The sequence below is a fragment of the Salvelinus sp. IW2-2015 genome, linkage group LG4q.1:29 (assembly GCF_002910315.2).
Source record: "Salvelinus sp. IW2-2015 linkage group LG4q.1:29, ASM291031v2, whole genome shotgun sequence".
NCBI classification, from domain to species: domain Eukaryota; kingdom Metazoa; phylum Chordata; class Actinopteri; order Salmoniformes; family Salmonidae; genus Salvelinus; species Salvelinus sp. IW2-2015.
In genome coordinates, this window is record NC_036842.1 from 57,842,415 (window position 1) to 57,862,839 (window position 20,425).

Here is a 20,425-nt window from a genome sequence, read left to right on the forward strand (position 1 = left end):
GACGACGAGAAACGAGAGGAGAGAGAGAAAGAGAACAGAGAGAGAGAAAGAGAAAGAGAAAGAGAAGGAAGAGAAAGAGAGAGAGAGAGAGAGAGAGAGGAGAAGAGAGAGAGAGAGAGAGAGAGAGAGAGAGGAGAGAGAGAAAGAAAGAGCGAGAGAGAGGGAGCGAGAGAGCGAGAGAGGGAGCGAGAGAGGAGAACAAGATACGGCCTTAAGTGTATTGGGGTATGGGTAACAGCTGCGTGTCTGGGGAGGGGGGGTTGTATGCAGGCATGTGTTGTATGCCTGCTGTGTGTGTGTGCGTGTGTGTGTGAGTGAGTGAGTGAGTGAGAGAGAGTCCTAAAGGGTAGAGAGAAAGGGGAACGGAGACGAGTTATGTGTGTGATTGTCATAGGTGTGTGTGGTGTGTGTTTGTACAGTATATGGGGGTTGTCTCCCCTCCACCTTTGCAGTAGTCTGCGGGGTCCTCCTGCTCCTCATCGTCAGAGCCTCGGATCTCCTCCTCTGGCTCTGGGGGGACAGCCGGCTCAGGAGGGGGTGAGGTGCGGGCGGGAGAGGGGGGGCAGACACTGGGGCTTTTTGCTGGGTCTCAGGCCTGATGGAGAGAGGACAGAGGAAGAAATAGAAAGAGAGAGAAATACTGTTACACCTGAATTAGTTCGTGTACTCACAACAATTACAATCATCCACTGCGTCGAACAGACCATTCATAGCTGGATGCCATTTTCCGCTTTAAGACCTGATTCCATTTCCAGAGCCCTTGCCCAGCCCTATCCCTTTCCCTAGCCCCTTATCCCTTCCCTTAGCCGTATCCCTTTCCCTAGCCTCCTATCCCATTCCTCTCTAGCCCCTATCCCTTCCTCTAGCCCCTATCCCTTCCTCTAGCCCCTATCCCTCCTAGCCCTTCCCTAGTCCTAGCCTTCCCCTAGCCCCTATCCCTTCCACTAGCCCTATCCCTTCCCCTAGCCCTAGCCTTCCCCCTAGTCTAGCCTCCCTAGCCCCTTCCCACTAGCCCTATCCCTTCCACTAGCCCCTATCCCTTTCCACTAGCCCCTATCCCTTCCTCTAGCCCTTCCCCTAGCCCCTATCCCTTCCACTAGCCCCTATCTCTTCCTCTAGCCCCTCCCATAGCCCCTATCCCTTCCCCTAGCCCCTAGGTGTTCTCAGATCTGAAAGGACTGGAACTATAACTAATGCCCTTAAAAAAGTATGCTGTGTATTTAAGGGCTTAGCATGTCATCAATAAGACAGTGTGTGGCTTCTCTTACCAGCCTGAGTGGATGTGCTGCTTTCTATTCAATATACTATTCAGTATTATCTCCTGTATGTTTAGCATCCGGCTATCAGTTCCAGAGCATCAACGAGGACACCACCAGAAACATAAGAGTACATGATGAGGTGACTTATCATTAACATAAATAGCATTGTTCAATATCTGACTCAGATGAGGCAGAAGCACAAGATGTTGTTTTACGATCTCTGAACGTTGCTATTTCGGCGGCGTCCTCCGTAATAGCTGTGAGTTATTAATGCTAAATAAATAGTGTGAACTGTGTCAGTGCCTGGCTAATAGATTCAGCAAAAAATATCGGAAATACAATCAAACGCTTGAGTAAGAAGCAAACACAAACAAACGCGCGCACACACACACACACACAGTGATAAATCCCGTTCACAGGCACACGATGGAGCCTCACGGTCGGTGCGTTGCCATAGAAACTGTGGAGCAGGGAGAATCCACGCCTTGAAGAGTTAACGTGGCAGCTAGCTAGGACAACGCAAGGCTCCTCTAACGTCTAAAGAAGCACAGCCGTCTGAGAAGAACACAAACACTTAGCATTGAGATTCCTCTATACTTGCGCACACACATGCACGCACAGAGACAGAGAGACACACACACACACACACACACACACACACACACACACACACACACACACACCAGGCTATGTACGCGCACGCACGCACACACACACACACTCCGTGCTTAGATCTGTGTGCCCTTGCAGCAAGATGCTCCTTAACCAAACCAGTCACGTACTGTATCATAGATCACTTCCAAAGGCTTAGCACTTTTATGCTTGAGCCTGCCATACACACACACACTTAGCCACAATAACTCTAAGCCCACTACAGCAGAAATCAGCCCACTCCAGTGTCTGTGGACGTGCATGTGTGTACTAGCGCATGAAAATGTGTGTGTGTGTGTTTAGTCATATTGAAAATATACATACCAGAGGCTGCAGGGAACACTTCATATCCTAGCTCACACGRGTGTGGGTGTGTGTTTATCACACCCTGCACCACTGTCACCATGCACTCATACACATAACAGCAACAACGGAACCAGAGTGTTTCTGAGTGCATGGAAATCCCCGGAGATTACCAATAACAACTAAACCTTAGGGCTGTGTCCCAATAGCACCTTTGGCCATACACCATCTACAGTAGTGCACTATGTAGGGAATAGGGTGCCTTTTGGGACGCAAGGTCAGCAGCTAACAAAGCTAATGACTGGCTGCCATTGTCGTCATTGCAGACATACCAGACCAGTTCGCAGCCAGCTGACACAGTCGACTAGCTACTTTCTCCTCAAGACGAATGCATTAACGGTTTGTTTTGCGGCTGTTGGTTTTCTAGATGCTTGACTGTCACATTGGTATAAGCAGTGTAATTACAGCACAAGAACCCACAGGGTGAGAGAGCTGTATTGTGGTTGCAGGTTACAATGGGAGTGTGTATAGTGTGTACATACAGCGCGTTCAAGAGTATTCAGACCCCTTCCCTTTTTCCACATTTTGTTTACGTTACAGCCTTATTCTAAAATACATATATATTTTTAAATCCCCCTCAAATCTACACACAATACCCCATAATGAAAAAGCAAAAACAGGTTTTTATGTATTTAATGTATTAAAAATAAAAACCTGAAATATAATATTTACATAAGTATTCAGACCTTTTGCTATAAGATTTGAAATTGAGCTCAGGTGCATCCTGTTTCCATTGACCATCCTTGAGATGTTTCTACAACTTGATTGGAGTCCACTCGTGGTAAATTCAATTGATTGGACATGATTTGGAAAGGCACAACTGTCTACATAAGGTCCCACAGTTGACAGTGCATGTCAGAGCAAAAACCAAGCCAAGAGGTCGAAGGAATTGTCCGTAGAGCTCCAAGACAGGATTGTGTCGAGGCACCGATCTGGCAAAGGGTAGCAAAACATGTCTACAGCATTGAAGGTCTCCAAGAACACAGTGTCCAGTATTGGAACTACCAAGACTCTTCCTAGAGCTGGCTGCACGGCCAAACTGAGCAATCAGGGGAGAAAGGCCTCAATCAGGGAGGTGACCAAGAACCCAACGGTCACTCTGAAAGAGCTCCAGAGTTCAACTGTGGAGATGGGACAACCATCTCTGCAGTACTCCACCAATAGGCCTTTACGATAGACGGAAGCCACTCCTCATTAAAAGGCACATAACAGCCTGCTTGGAGATTGCCAAAAGGCAACTAAAGGACTCTCAGACCATGAGAAACAAGATTCTCTGGTCTGATGAAACCAAGATTGAACTATTTGGCCTGAATGCCAAGCGTCACATCTGGAGGAAACATGGCGCCATCCCTACAGTGAAGCATGGTGGTGGTAGCATCATGCTGTGGGGTAGTTTTCAGCGACAGGGACTGGGAAACTAGTCAGAATCGAGGGAATGATGAACGGAGCAAAGTACAGAGAGATCCTTGATGAAAACCTGCTCCAGAGCGCTCAGGACCTCAGACTGGGGTGAAGGTTCACCTTCCAATAGGACAACAACCCTAAGCACACAGCCAAGACAAAGCAAGAGTGGCTTCGGGACAAGTCTCTGAATGTCCTTGAGTGGCCCAGGCAGAGCCCGGACTTGAACCTGATCCAACATCTTTGGAGAGACCTGAAAATAGCTGTGCAGTGACGCTCCCCATCCAACCTGACAGAGCTTGAGAGGATCTGCAGGGAAACATGGGAGAAACTCCCCAAATACAGGTGTGCCAAACTTGTAGTGTTATACCCAAGAAGACTCGAGGCTGTAATCGCTGCTAAAGGTGCTTCAACAAAGTACTGAGTGAAGGGTCTGAATACTTATGTAAATATAATATCAGTTTTTTTTCCTTTACATTTGCAAAACATTTCTTAACCTGTTTTTGCTTTGTCATGATGAGCTATTGTGTGTGGATTGATGAGGGGAAAACAATTCAATACATTTTAGAATAAGGTTGTAACGTAACAAAATGTGGAAAAGTCAAGGGGTCTGAATACTTTCTGAATGCACTGTACATGGTAACAGAGGTTTGTGTGTAAGCACTGTCCCACCTCAGGGTAGCGTGGGTGCAAGAGACCTGCCCGGTGCTCTGTGGAATGTCCTGTGTGTGTGTGTGTGTGTGTGTGTGTGTGTGTGTGTGTGTGTGTGTGTGTGTGTGTGTGTGTGTGTGTGTGTGTGTGTGTGTGTGTGTGTTGTGTTGAGCGGGTCCAGACAGGACTCTCTCTCAGACATGGTAAATTAGAGTGGGAAGCATTTTCCACCCTGAAACACCTTTTTGTGTGTGTGGACATGCCCAGAACTCAACTCACTCATAAAGGCTAGTGATGGGAAGTTCGACTCTTTTTACAGACTCAGATCTTTTCAACTCGTTCAGTCAAAACAACTAATCTTTCGGCTCCTTTTGTTAATTTGATTCAGTAATGCCCAGAGCATGCACGACCCCCTACCGGCGAACGATGAACTAAAAACTAGAAAAGATCATGATTCTACATGCCTCTCGTTCACCATAAGGGGCTTATTGTCATTGCCATTTGTTACTGAGACTTATAAAAGTGTACTTCAAACAATGTACATTTGTGAAGGCTAGGGATACAAATAAGCGGATTTATTGCTAGCTTTGAAACGAGGTCTAGCCTAATTGTGGCCGCAACCAAACTAGATTGTGAACGACTCTTGGCGGAATGCTCTCTGCTTGACTGCCGCGAGCGAGATGAGCACAATATCGTTTGCGAACTGCAGCTGCCCCCCAAACGATTAGTTCTCAAGTATTTAGCAGAGGCATGCGTTTGTTTTGGTTCTACAAAAGGTGTCCAGCGGTAATGTTGAATAATCAATTCATTCTTGCATCATTCAATCAATGATCAGTTCTAAACGTGTATTTTTCTTCTCTATGCTCATGATCTATTTTTCTGTCCGCACATGATAGACAGTTTGTGATCAGAGCACGTCTCCGGAGCCACTGAGTCGGATGAACGTGTTTAAATCCTGCTGTAGAATTCATTGCGGCCAGTCAGCAGGTCAAACAAACGACTAAAATGAACGGGTCCCTCAGAAAAACGAATAATGACTCTCGAGTCAGTAAAAAGAGTTGTTCAAAAATAATGAATCGTTTGCGAACTGCACACCACTTAATAAAGGCCAGAGTAGTGTGCGGAAGACAAACACACAGTACTGAAGAGCCTGTTCTCTAACTCTCCACGAAAACACACACACCCACACACACACACTTCCACTGTCCCACCCTGCAAAGGCATTTAGAGTCCCTGCAGTGCATTTCCAAAGCCCATCCCTATCAAAGGATGTCATGATTATGGGGAGGTAACCGTCTCACAAATTCACGTGTAAAAACATGTTTTGAGCTTTAGAGAAAATATTGTATGTTCACTTATACACTTATATGAAATTCCCAATCTGGCCCTCATACCATCATGGCCGCTTAATCATCCCCAGCTTCCAATTGGCTCATTCATTCCCCCTCCTCTCCCCTGTAACTATTCCCCAGGTCGTTGCTGCAAATGAGAATGTGTTCTCAGTCAACTTAGCTTTTAAAATGAGGGTTAAATAAAAAATTCAAATTAAATGTGAACGGAATAGTAGCTGAGAGACATGGAGGTTGGAGAGTAGAAAAGACAAAAGAGAGAGAGAACACAGAATCCGGGGAAGATAAATGAAATAAAGGTAGACGAAAGGCACACTGAATGTACCGGTAGTTTAGGTAAATCACTTCACAGTGTTTCAGAGCAGAGCACAGTGATACCCCTCCTATCCCCAAGGCCTCTGTTCTAATTCAGGAAAATGATTCAACATTGTTAATCATTAATTTCCCTGCTAAATGGGGGAGAAAGACATGAGAAAAGCTAAGAAGCTGTCATCTTTGTCAGCTCCAAATCCCTAATTCTGTGTTTGTGAAAACCTATGGAGTTCTATTGACATATGGTTATACTGTATACACCATGAATGAGTTCCTTCCTACACTGAGTATACCAAACCTTCCTAACATTGAGTTGCACCCCCCCCCCCCCCRAATCATTTCKGATACAACAACCACATTATACCCCTGTTCACTCAGTAACATCTATCCTTAAAAAACATCTTCACATATTGATTACTTAACACCACTACCCGTGACTACAGGCAACATATTGATTACCTCGCACCAAAGTAACGTACTGAATGCTGAGCATGACTGTTACCAAGGAAACACATTTAATAGCGATGGAACTCCACTGTCACCTAGGTAACCTATTGATTAGGCCTGCTATCATCGTGTCTGACTCTGAACATCCTGGTACCTCTAGGCAGAGGTCACCTAGGGGTTAAACCACTTCACCTGGGAAACATAGACCTAGTGGTTACTGAACACACTGTTGTCATCTAGTAGGTAACACCATAGCAATAAGGAATATGTATTCTATCGGTAACACAGATCCTATAATTCAGTCAATTATAGGATCTCTATGGGTTACACTTTGATGCCTGTCAGTCAACTTAGTGGTGGATCAGTTATGGAATGTTGCTGTCACCTCAGTGATAAATTGAGAAAAACTGAGTACTATTAAGACAGACTGACATAGGCTCCTGTAGCTGAATGAAGACTTTTTATTTCAGCTGCCTGTCATTGCGGTGAGTCATTGATAAATGAGGTGCATTATCACCTAGGCAACAGCCATTACTTAGCAACTCGACTGTCCACTCAGCGAGGCTTCAATGACTAAACAGTGAGCACCAGCCTTTCTCAGTCAGAACCAAAACACCATCGCATCCCCCTGGTAATAGGCTACCACTCTCTCTTTCACTGATTCATCATCATCTCCCTCTCCCTCTCTCTCCCTCTCGCTCCCTCCCTCTCTCTCTCTCCCTCCCGCTCTCGCTCTCTCCCTCTCTCCTCTCCCTCTCTCCTTCTCCGTCCATATCAGTCTCTTCCAGCAGCAGGTCAGGCAAGCTGACTCATTTGCTCCTTTCCTCCGGTATGTCTGCTGCTCTGCACATGACAGGGAAGTGAGATCTCACTGCTATTTCAGTCTACAGCCTGCCTGCCTGACGTCACGCAACACTGCCCCCACACTATCCATACCCGCAATGATGAATCTGTGCATTACCACTCACCTACCACACGATTATGGATCTGAGTCTACAGGTATCTGTACAAAACAAAACATTACCATATATTGGCAATTACAGCTCTGTAGTGCAATACATTACTGTCCACACACCTAGCTCACCATTTTGGTTCTCTCTGTGTACAATACATTAAGAAAAATTCAGCCCGGCATTAGCGCCGTAACATATACTGTGCAAAATCATTATACTACGGTTCCACTAACCAACTAAACACACCAACCTCGCTATTACAGTAACCTCTGTTTAATTCAACACTGAACCATGCATGAGAGCACCAGCTGTTCCGGACAACTGTGTGATCACGCTCTCCGAAGCCAACGTGAGTAAGACCTTTAAACASAAGGACGCAGGGCCAGACAGATTACCAAGACGCATACTCAGAGCATGCGCTGACCAGCTGGCAATTGACCCAGACTGTAATACCTACATGTTTCAAGCAGACCACCATAATCCCTGTGCCCAAGAATGCCAAGGTAACATCTCACATCTGTAGCCATGAAATGCTTTGAAAGACTGGTCATGGCTCARATCAAAACCATCATCCCAGACACCCTGGACCCACTCCAATTATCATTCTGTCCCAATAGATCCACAGAGGACATKATTTCTATTGCACTCCACACAGTTTTTCCTCTTGTCCAGATGGGAAAGGGCAATGTGAGAATGCTGTTCATTGACTACAGCTCAGCGTTCAACACCATAGTGCCCTCCAAGCTCATCAATAAGCTAAGGACCTTGGGACTGAACACCTCCCTCAACTGGATCCAGGACTTCCTGACGGGCCGGCCACAGGTGGTGAGGGTTGGTAACAACACGTCTGCCATGCTGACCCTAAACACGGGAGCCTCTCAGGTGTGTGTGCTTTGTCCCCTTCTGTACTCCCTGTTCACCCACGACTGCATGACTCCAACACCATCATTAAGATTGCAGACGACACAATGGTGGTAGGCCTGATCACCGACAACGATGAGACAGGCTATAGGGAGGAGGTCAGAGACCTGGCAGTGTGGTGCCAGGACAACAACCTCTACCTCAACGTCAGCAAGACAAAGGAGCTGATCGTAGACTACAGGAAACGGAGGGCCGAGCACACCCCCATCCACATTCKCYTTCCTCAGTGTCCACATCACTAAGGATCTATAATGGTCCAAACACAACAACACAGTCGTGAAGAGGGCACGACAACGCCTCTTCCCGCTTAGGAGGCTGAAAAGATTTGGCATGGGCCCTCAGATCCTCAAAAAGTTATTCATTGAGAGCATCTTGACTAGCTGCACTTGGTATGGCAACTGCTTGGCATCGGACCGCAAGGCGCTACAGAGGGTATCATCAAATCAAATCAAGCTTTATTTATATAGAACATTTCAGACACTGATGAAGGTAAAAAAGTTTTAAAAACAATGAAAAATAAAATAAATATTTACTACACAACAAACATGAGGATAAAAAAACAAAAGAATAACAATAAAAACTGAAAGAAAAAAAAAACCTAAGGAAAATTAAAAATAAAAAGACAAGTTTTAAGAATATGTCCACAGTTTTGGCCTCCCTCAGGTTCTCTGGCAGGCTATTCCAGAAGCTAGGGGCAGAGGAACTAAAGGCTGCCTTTCCATGCCTCTTGGTCCTAGGCTTTGGGATAGTTAAAAGGGCAGTGCCAGAGGACCTGAGGGACCTACTGGGTACATAACTWAAAAGCATGTCTGACATGTAGTGGATGTACAATTGTGGATTGTTTTAAAAACCAATAGAAGGAATCTTCAATTGAATTCTAAAACTCCCAGGCAGCCAGTGCTGAGACGTTAAAACCGGTATAGTGCATGCCCTCCGTCTGGTCTTGGTCAGTACCCGTGCTGCAGGTTTTCACCGGCTTCGAGGGCATTATCACTTTTATACAACGGGTTACCAACATATTCAAATAATAATTGGCATATTTTCATAATTTTTTTTCTTTTGATTAATTTATTAATATATTTTTTATTTTACCTTTATTTAACCCCGTAGGCTAGTTGAGAACAAGTTCTCATTTACAACTGCGACCTGGCTAAGAATAAAGCAAAGCAGTTCGACACATACAACAACACAGAGTTACACATGGAATAAACAAACATACAGTCAATAATACAGTAGAAAAAGTATATATTCAGTGTGTGCAAATTAGGTAGGATAAGGGAGGTAAGGCAATAAATAGGCCATGGTGGCGAAGTAATTACAATATACCAATTAAACACTGGAGTGATTGATGTGCAGAAGATGAATGTGCAAGTAGAGATACTCGGGTGCAAAGGAGCAAGATAAATAAATACAGTATGGGGATGAGGTAGTTGGATGGGCTATGTACAGGTGCAGTGATCTGTGAGCTGCTCTGTCAGCTGGTGCTTAAAGCTAGTGAGGGAGATATGAGTCTCCAGCTTCAGTTATTTTTGCAGTTCGTTCCAGTCATTGGCAGCAGAGAACTGGAAGGAAAGGCGGCCAAAGGATAAATTAGCTTTGGGGGTGACTAGTGAGATTACCTGCAGGAGTGCGTGCTATGGGTGGGTGCTGCTATGGTGACCAGTGAGCTGAGAGAAGGTGGGGCTTTACCTAGCAGAGACTTGTAGATGACCTGGAGCAGGTGGGTTTGGCGACGAGTATGAAGCGAGGGCCAGCCAACGAGGGAGTACAGGTCGCAATGGTGGGTAGTATATGGGGCTTTGGTGACAAAACGGATGGCACTGTGATAGACTGCATCCAATTTGTTGAGTAGAGCGTTGAAGGCTATTTTGTAAATGACATCGCCGAAGTCAAGGATCGGCAGGATAGTCAGTTTTACGAGGGTATGTTTGGCAGCATGACTGAAGGATGCTTTGTTGTGAAATAGGAAGCTGATTCTAGATTTAATTTTGGATTGGAGATACTTAATGTGAGTCTGGAAGGAGAGATTACAGTCTCACCAGATACCTAGGTATTTGTAGTTGTCCACATATTCTAAGTCAGAACCATCCAGAGTAGTGATTATTAATACTACTTCATCCTTCCACGAGATATAGTCCCGACACAAATCTAGGGTTGCTACCCAAGCCGGCTGGTCGTTCGTTCTATTGGTTCGGTCGCCAGAGACCAGTTTTTCAGTTTTTTTGTTTAGTATCTATGGACGCGACCCAGTCGTTCGTTCTAAATGTTCCATTGGCTGGCAACGTTCTTATCCCTTGCTTGCTAGCTAGCCAACTACGGCTAACTTACAGTCACATCAAACAGTGCAGCCAGAATAACAGKAAAGTAGCTGCATTTGCATTTGTTTAAGCTGTTTRCTAGTGACATTTATTTGGARACATCCATAACAATGAGCTAATGATGCAAAATTTCTCTCTCAAYATTTCTCACGGAAAATGTGRTCTCTCGTCAGGACACTTGTTCAGAGGAGCTAGCCAACAACACAGCTAACACAATCAATTCAAACTGAAGCTGGAAAGACTGCWAACTAGCTGCAATTCATTTCGTTTTATATGTTTTCTTTTAGTAGTTCTTTGTATATATCCATAKAAATTATGCTGATTCATGATTTCAACTGGCTGTGAAAAGCTGCCTGCCTGTCTGTCTCGTCCCGACTCCCGACACGTTCATTACTATGGGACATCTGGAGATAGAATTTGAATATTGAAACAATGTTGCAAATGTCGGAGAGACAGACAGCAAGGTTTATACAAATCTCCGCTGTTGAAAACTAAATGTTTAGTTTTAAAATAAATGTGAGATAATGTCTAGATGCTTTTTATAGTGGAGGTCAAGTTTATAAATAGCCAGGCTGGGCTGACGAGACAGTGGATTGCACAGTCAGATGGAACAGAGTAAATAGGTATTTTAACGTCATAGATTTAGCCGGTGGTAACTTGTGGAATAGACACCGGCTGGAATGCAGTTTTAACGAATCAGCATTCAGGATTAAACCTACCCGTTGTATAATTAAGCAATAAGGCCCAAGGAGGTGTGGTATATGGACAATATACCACGGCTAAGGGCTGTTCTTAGGCACGACGCAATGCCTGGACACAGCCCTTGTGGTATATCGGACAAAAAAAAAATCACAAACCCCCGAGGTGCCTTATTGCTATTATAAACTGGTTACCAACATAATTAGAGCAGTAAAAATAATTGTTTTGTCATACCTGTGGTATACGGTCTGATACACCATGGCTGTCAGCCAATCAGCAATCAGGGCTTGAACCACCCTGTTTATAACAGTCAATAGATGCTGATTTGACTGTTTGTCTATTTTCCCATGGGAAGCAAATTAATACTGTACTACATGCTGCACTACACTGACCTACACACTACTACACACAACAACATACACCCAAGCAAGCAAACACAAAAACATGCACCCAAGCACACATAAAACCCATACAACGCAGACTAAAAAGCGTGCAAACTGTATAAAATGCAAAGGCACCCAACTACCCACACACGTTAATACAGAAACACACCAGTAAGCATATACACAAGACCCCATACACACTGGCACTGTCACTCTACGGCACAGTCAGCCACCCACCCACTACTGGATGGGAGTTTTGTTCCCTAGAAGTGCTTGACTTTTCTTTTGAATAACATTTGCATTGAGAAAAATGGCTTGCTAGCTGGCGTGCTACTTCTCACTGACGTCACAGCCTGTTCCAATGTCACTGGCCCATGTCACAGCTCACACACGCACACACTGCACACACTGTACACACTCGCAAACAAACGTGCAAACACATCACACACACAGAGCCTTGAGGCCGTGAGGCACATTGTGTTTATGCTGGGTGTGCAGTTATGTCAGAAGCCTGACTCTCCTCTACTGACACAAGAGCCAAGATGCTTTTGTGTGTCTGTGATGTTTACTACAGAGATTGTGTGTGTGAATTTGTACTTAAATGTGTGTATGCATTGCTGAACATCACGCCATTCACCTTGGCTGTGACGTGACCACAAACAACCCTGAAGAGTTGCAGTATAATAGCTGCATTCTTGCACATATCAAGACACATCCGAAACAGTATTATTCGCTAAGATACCACTAAGTACTGTATCACTCAACCACTCGAACAGTATATATCTAGCTACAGAATACTACTAAGTATGTATCACTCAACCACTCAAACAGTATATATCTAGCTACAGAATACCAAATGTACTGTATCACTCAACCACTCAAAACAGTAATATCTAGCTACAGAATACCACTAAGTACTGTATACTCAACCACTCAAACAGTATATATCTAGCTACAGAATACCACTAAGTACTGTATCACTCAACCACTCAAACAGTATATATCTAGCTACAGAATACACTAAGTACTGTATCACTCAACCACTCAAAACAGTATATATCTAGCTACAGAATACCACTAATGTACTGTATCACTCAACCACTCAACAGTATATATCTAGCTACAGAATACCACTAAGTACTGTATCACTCAACCACTCAAACAGTGTACTTTCATCATATTCCATCCAGTGATGTCAAAGGGAGCCATGGCCATTATGGAGGTCAATTAGTCCCAAGCTGATAAGAGGAGGAAGACTGTTAGCTCTGAAATAGAAACACACAGCCTGGGCTGAATTCTATACACAACACAATTACTTCCCCTAGGTGTTTACAGTCCGCATTATGGTTGTACAAAAGGTAAACATCTGACCAATGAATGTTGTTGAAGTGTTGTGTGAGGGTTTAGGCTGAACGTTTTCAGGACGTCATAGTAAAAATGTTGAGGCAACATCACCCCCTGATATCTAAATTCAACGTTGTTAAGATGTTATCCCGTTGTGAATGTGTTTTTCCATTTGGATTGTCACACGGTTGCTCAGCATCCTCCACAAACAAGTGCAGGCACGCACAGTGGGACGCACGTACGCACACACACACACACACACACAATGCCTACACTACCCTCTAGGGATGTGCAAGGTTATTTGAATATTCGAACGGATGTTAGTATTCGAATACTAGTGTGAGTATTCATTTTAGTGAGATTTTTTTGTTGACATATTTTAACACTGAAAAGGCTTTTTCTAAATTGTATTAAAATATCCATGTGACACTGTTATGTACTACAAGGATATACCATGACATTTAAAATTATTAATTTAATAAAACAACAAACTTTTCAATTTTGTTTTTATGACATGTGCCACATAAAAAGACCAGTATCCAACCGGTAGCTTTGTGTAGCAAGTTGAGTGAGCATTCAATAACGCAATGCAATATGAACTAAAATCCCAAAACATAAAGTATATGTTTTTCACTTTTACCCCTTTTTCTCCCCAGTCTTGTCTCATCACTGCAACTCCCATACAGACTCGGGAGAGGCGAAGGTTGAGAGCCATGTGTCATCCGAAACACGACCCAACCAAGCCGCACTGCTTCTTGACACAATGCCCACTAAACCCGGTAGCCAGTCGGAGGAAACACCGTACACCTGGCGACCGTATCGGCGTGCATGCGCCCGGCCCGCCACAGGAGTCGCTAGAGCGCGATAGAACAAGGATATCCCTGCCGGCCAAACCCTCCCCTAACCCGGACGACGCTGGGTCAATTGTGCGCCGCCCCATTGGTCTCCTTGGCCGGCTGCGACAGAGCCTGGGGCCGGATTCACAAAACCTTCTTAASAAGACATTTCTTCTTAACTGACATTTTRTRCCTTAACTATAGACTTAAGAAGAAAGTTAAGCAAAGTTGCTATTCCTCTAAAAGGTTAGAGGAAATTCTCTTGCACTATTTCTTATGTTTCTCCTTAAGCGAAAAGTTGAAAAGAAATTAGATTCTTGAAAATAAAGTTCTTGGAGATGTTCTTGAATTCCAAGATAGCTAAACCTTTGTCTTAATATCAGGACAGTGAGAGAAAAAGCTTGTGAAAGCAATTGAACATGTTTAATTCACTCACAGACTTCATCTGAAAGCTTCAGTATTCATTATTTTAAACSCAAGAACATGTTTTAGAACAGTAATCTCAGTTGGAAACWTGKWWYRKWMWMRSWSKTWGCRAGCTAGCTAAATCAGTTGCCTAGCAACAAAACATCTTAAGAAGATATTTGAGGAGTTTGTAAGAGAACCATTACATCTTAAGAAATTGTTGAGGAATTGCACTTACAAATTATCTTGTGAACTTCTTATTTTTTTCTTAAGCAGCTTAAGCCTTAGACCACTGCGCCACTTGGGAGGCCTCACGAAATTAAAAGTTATCGAAATGAGAAGGAGTAGGCTACAATGAGCAAGCAATAGCTAGGCTGTTGATTTATTGTAATGGGGTTGGGGAGATAGGCTAATTGAGGCCAAATGCTGCCCTATCTAGCTATAGCTGGCTAACTTAGCTAGCTGGCTAGCTTCTCTAGGCTACTCCAGTTAATACAGGCCCTGTTATATGGGATGATAAATAACATTGCGACAAGTTAGCTCGTATTGTCAGACAAGCTGCCTTGTCTGCTCGGCTCGCTCCCATCTCACACACCGCCCCCTCCACAACTGCAGCAGTAAGAGTGCCAGCCTCTCTCCCTCGCGAAGCAGTGCTCATGTTAAAAATTAAACTAAAACAAACCCAGATGTATTTCGAATATCCGGATATTTGATGAACATTCAGATAGTCAGCCCTCTCTCCCACAGAGACACCAATCTCGCCCCTCCCTCCCTCTTCATCTACCTGTTTTTGAAGGCTCTGTGTCGTAGCCTCAGCACGCTCATAGCCAGGCCCCAAGACTTGGGCCTAGACGGACTACGATCCATAGAGYAGGATGGATGGACACACACGGACCGTCAGACGGGGCAGTCCTCTCAGATGTGGTCGAGCTGAGGAGAAGACGATGTGTGTGTGACACACACTGTGCTGGCCAAGCAGAGAGGGCCAGGCCCAGAATTCCAAGCCCAGTCACATGGTGCTCTCTCACCTAGCTGCTAATGGCCCTGCCTACCATGCATTGGACCGCGTGGACGCGGCACGCGCACGACACACACAGACATGCGAATGCACGCACAGAGGCGACACACACACAACACACACACACACACACAGCACCACACACACACACCCACACACACCCACACACACACACAACCAACACACCACACACACCACACACAAAACACACACCACACAACAGCACAGGCACACACACACACAGAGAACACCACCAACACACACAACTAAACCACACTCAGATTCACACCACAAAACAACAACAGCGACTGAAGTACACACAACAGACAAATTATGTAAACACACACTACACGCGTGATTCGATGCGTCCCACAAACTACCAAGGACAATAACGTCCTTTTTAAATGATTAATTTTTTACACCTTATTTACCAGGTAAGTTGACTGATAATACATTTCTCATTTACAGCACGACCCGGGGAATAGTTACAGGGGAGAATGAGGGATGAATGAGGACCAATTGGAGCTGGGGATGAATTAAGCGGCCATGATGGTATAATGTCTTCACCACACAGACACGGGACATTAAGGCAGGGTCCTATTGCCGTTTCTGCTTCAGCCCAACTTACTTGTCTTGCATAAGCAATCAACTACTGCCTTGTTGACTGCGAAACAGTCACGTGGTACCCAGGCAAGGTATTCCATCGGCTGTCTTCCCCCATGCAATTACCTATGAAATGAACTGGCTATCTTAGATGGATATGAGTAATACTGAAGGGTAGGAGTAGAGATGAAAGGTCTAGGCCTGTTGTTCACCATCATGTAGGGCCTCTGTATCTACTCTGTGTGTGTCTGGCCAGCCTGTGGGGCTCTGGGCTGTGGCAGGGTGGAGGGACGGAGTGTGTGTGTGTTGTTTGTGTGTGTGTGTGTGTGTGTGTGTGTGTGTGTGTGTGTGTGTTGTGATGGATGTGCATGGCGGCCAGCAGGAACTAAGAGATTTATAGTAGTGGCCGTCATGCTGGTGTAACCGATGTGAATGGCTAGCAGCGTTAGCGGTGGTGCGTGCTATAGCGTTTCAATCATGGTGACGTCACTCGCTCTGAGGCCTTGAAGTAGTGTTGTTCCCTTGTCCTGCAAGGGCCGCGGCTTTTGTTGGATGCAGAATGGAGGTAACAGGATGCTTTGTAGGGTGTCAAGCTGATGGTTGTGCAAGAGGGTCGCCTGGTCGAGCGAGGGACGACGACAAGTTATACTGGTTACATTGATGCTCGCGTTGACCGCAGCACACAGTGTGCTGCGGAAAGTCGACAGACGACGGGTCAATAAGCGGCCGCCGCTGAGGCTGTTTAACGTACAGCTGTAACTGGCTCAGTACCCCCCAACGAACCAACCATGGTAGCGTGCTAATAGCGTTTCAATCGGTGATGTCACTCGCTCTGAGACCTGAAGTAGTTGTTCCCCTTGCTCTGCAAGGGCCGCGGATTTTATGGKGCGATGGGTAACGATGCTTCGTGGGTGTCAGTTGTCTATGTGTGCAGCGGGTCCCTGGTTGGAGCCCGGGTCGGGGCGAGGGAAGGACGAAAGCTATAATGTTACACTGGGCACTTACAGCCACGCCACCTGGGACGGTACAACACACACACGCACACACAAATGCACACACACACAAAAGCACTCACATGCACACAGGCAGACAATCAAAGACCCGCAAGCCGACACACATGTAAACAAACAAACAGACCATTATCATTCCAGTGCTTTAAATCAGCAGCTATATCAGCAGAGATTAAGCCTCTGGTGACCCAGAGTTTACCCCTACACTGCTAATCTTCATGAGGGCCCTCCCTCTCTCTCTGTGTCACTCTATCTTTGTCTATCTCTCTTCATCTCTCTCTTATGATGTCCCTCTCTCTCCACTATCTGTCTCTCTTTCGCTCTCTCTCTGTTCCCCTATCTCTCTCTCGCTCTCTATCTTTGCCAAAGCTTACTTTGGATATTTACAATATTAAAATAATAATCTTCAGAATTGTCAATGGGACAACAGTAACAACAATAACCAACGGTCAAAATAACCATTGAACAATAACAGTATAGAGGACAGGTTAATTGGTCTGTCAGACACTGTCCCTCATCTTATGGCAGGCAGCAATGTAGTGCGCTGCCAACCCACAGCTCTCTGTGTCCTCCCCCAACAGGACGGGTAGCCTATTCTCATCAGAGAGGTCTTTGAAACCTTAAATAAGGGTTTCRAATTTGGGGACATGASACTCTCTAATTGTTTTATATTATTTGAATTTTGTCAGGAATGCAGCTCTGTCTCGGGTTCTGCTGTGGTGCAATGGTTTCACAGCCTTTCCTCTACAGGGAGCCATGTTTTCCTGTATCTACTCTTCTCAATGGCAAGGCTGTGCTCACTGAGCCTGTACTTTGTCAAGGTTTTTCTAAGGTTTTGATCAGTAACCATGGTCAAATAGTTAGCCGCGGTGTACTGTCGATTTAGGGCCAGACAGCACTGCATTTTGCTTTGTGCTTGTGCTTGTGTTTCCCAATAAGCAATGTAGTTTTGTTTTGACTGTGTTGTAATTTGGTTTATTCTGATTGATTGGATGTTCTGGTCCTGAGGCTTCAGTGTGTTAGTAGAACAGGTTTGTAAAATCAGCCCCAGGACCAGCTGGATGAGGGGACTCTTTTTTTCTTTGCTCAGCTCTTGGCATTGCAGGGCTTGGTAATTGCAGGGCTTGGTAACTATCTGTCTCTCTCGCTCTGTCCACTATCTGTCTATCTCTCTCTGTTCCACTATCTGTCTCTCTCTCCATCTCTATTTTAAGCCCCCCATCAGGACATCTCRGTTCCAAGGCGATCATTGTGCCACATTCCTCCTCTCCTCTTAAATCGACATTTCCTGAGTCACTCTCTGGATGGTTCCGTCCCTCTCCCCCTCCATTTCCCTTTCRCTGCAAAGTTCATTTACAATGGTATGTTAGCTTGGAGGTACAAAGTACAGTATGTTACCAACCATACCTATCAGTAATATTCTTTCTGATTGTTAGATGTGATACGCCTAATAATAATATTTCTGTATATATTGAAAATGACACAGCAGTTGCATATACTGTAACGGCCAGACATACAGGTTTCAGTCAGTGAGTCAGCTAGTTAAGTCGTGGCGGTCCTCTTCCTCCAAACCAGCCTGTCATTAGGACTGACTGTCTGACTGGGGTTACTGGACCAGATCAGGTTCCACTGGAAGAAACAGAAACCCGCTCAGTTGGAAACAAACACCGGATGACAGAGAGAAAAGAAGAKGGGGAAACTAAAGAAGGACAGGTGGAGAACGAGCGAGAGGAAGAGAGAGAGCGAGAGAGGGTAAATAGTTGGTCCCAGAGGAAACCATTGCATGCTGCATGTAAACATATTGAGTAAACAGGGACACAGTGTGCTATCAGACCTAAACATACAAACACACACAAGACATTTTATTCAAGTGCAGCAGAAGAGGAGAGAAGGGGGAAAAGTCTGGATGATCACAATACCAGACCGCTATAATGATAGTAAATTGCTGTTACTCAAGACAGATGCCAAAATATATTTTCAACCATTATGGCTTCTACAATATTTGTGGATGTAATCCTTCATGATATGACCATGACATGGAAACATAAGGCATTGAGAAAAAATCTATAGGTGATTAAACAGTTGATTATTCGGTATATGGAAGATCTAGGCCTATAGCCTCATATTGTCAGTGAGAGAAGAAGTACATTTTTATTGTTTATTTCACTTTTGTTTATTATCTACTTCACTTGCTTTGGCAATGTTAACATATGTCCCATGCCAATAAAGCCCTTAAAATGAACTTGAAATTGATAGCATGATAGCACAAACAGACTGGCTATGGAAGAATCCTTCTGTCCCTCAACCATAACCTTTAACCCTGGACTCCCTTGAACCCTAGCGACCTGCGTGTGACACCTGAACCAGATGGATTCTGACTCATCCTGTAGATCAGGTGACTACAGCGGAATCACATGACCACGCATCGGGGGTGTCGTGTGGTGTGTCTTGTTCATTCTGCTCAAGGCCCTGTTTGATTCAATAAAAAATCCAATTGTAATTCTATGGCCCTTCTAATTCACCAAGCCCTTTGAGGAAACAGACTGGCACTAGTTGACAGACAAGAACAGTCACTCCTGTTTCCACAGACAGAGGCCAGTTGGGCCATGTCTGGTCTGCCACTGACCCTTCTGACACAGAGAGAGAACGGGACAGAGAACGAGAGAAAAGAGAGAGAAATTGAATATAGAGAAAGATATTGGGACATAAAGCTAGCTAGAGAGGGAAATGGAAACACAAGAGAAATGAAGAGAATGGAAACAGAGAGATGGCGACTGGCCAGACACAAAGAGAAAGAGAAGGAAACCAAGAGAGGCATGCTGCAGACACAGAGAGCGAGAGAAAGAAAAAGGGGGGCCGGCCCAGGCATCTTGGCTAATGGGTGCCGGCGTGCGCCGTGGCAAGTCTCTAGCACTATATCACGCTTCATTAGCTGCTATGCTATTGCGGTTATCTACGAAGCAGCCAGCCTGGGTGCAGGGATGTGATGTGGGTCACACTGCACACAGAAGATGAAGGGGGAATTGAATGGACTGTCTGTCTGGGAGGGATCATGGCTGCTCCAGATGTAACTGCTGCTGGCCTGACTCTGCTTTCTCGACTGGCTGGCTGTGGTCCAATACTCTACTACGGCAGCCTTTCCTTGTCTTCTTTCACTTTCAGAATAGTGGTTGAGTGGGACGTGAGATGAGGGAAGAAGGCTGTTTGAGATTCTTGGGACGTGCCCTTTGTCTCTGTTTCTGTCTGTGCCTGAGCTTCACTGGCTATCGACTTGTCAGATCAGTGGCGATTGGGGAAAGGAGGCTCGCGAGCTAGCACCAATGGAACGTGGCCTAGGTCTGTGTTTTTTTGTTGACCCGGTTCCTTCAAATCAATTCATTGTCTGTTCATTCAAACAGACGCTGCGTGTGAAGGTGGGAGGAGGTGACACCGTTCTGTCCTTCACTGGGGGTCTCTTTGTGTGGTGCCTTCTCTCTATCCAAACGCTTAATTCTCCTCCTCC

At 45.1% G+C, this 20,425-nt stretch overlaps 1 pseudogene; it reads right to left on the minus strand.

Moving 5' to 3' along the window:
* Positions 1–336: 336 nt before the first annotated feature.
* The window catches only part of LOC139027564 (SRSF protein kinase 2-like), a 55,396-nt pseudogene continuing 35,307 nt past the window's right edge, over positions 337–20,425 (minus strand).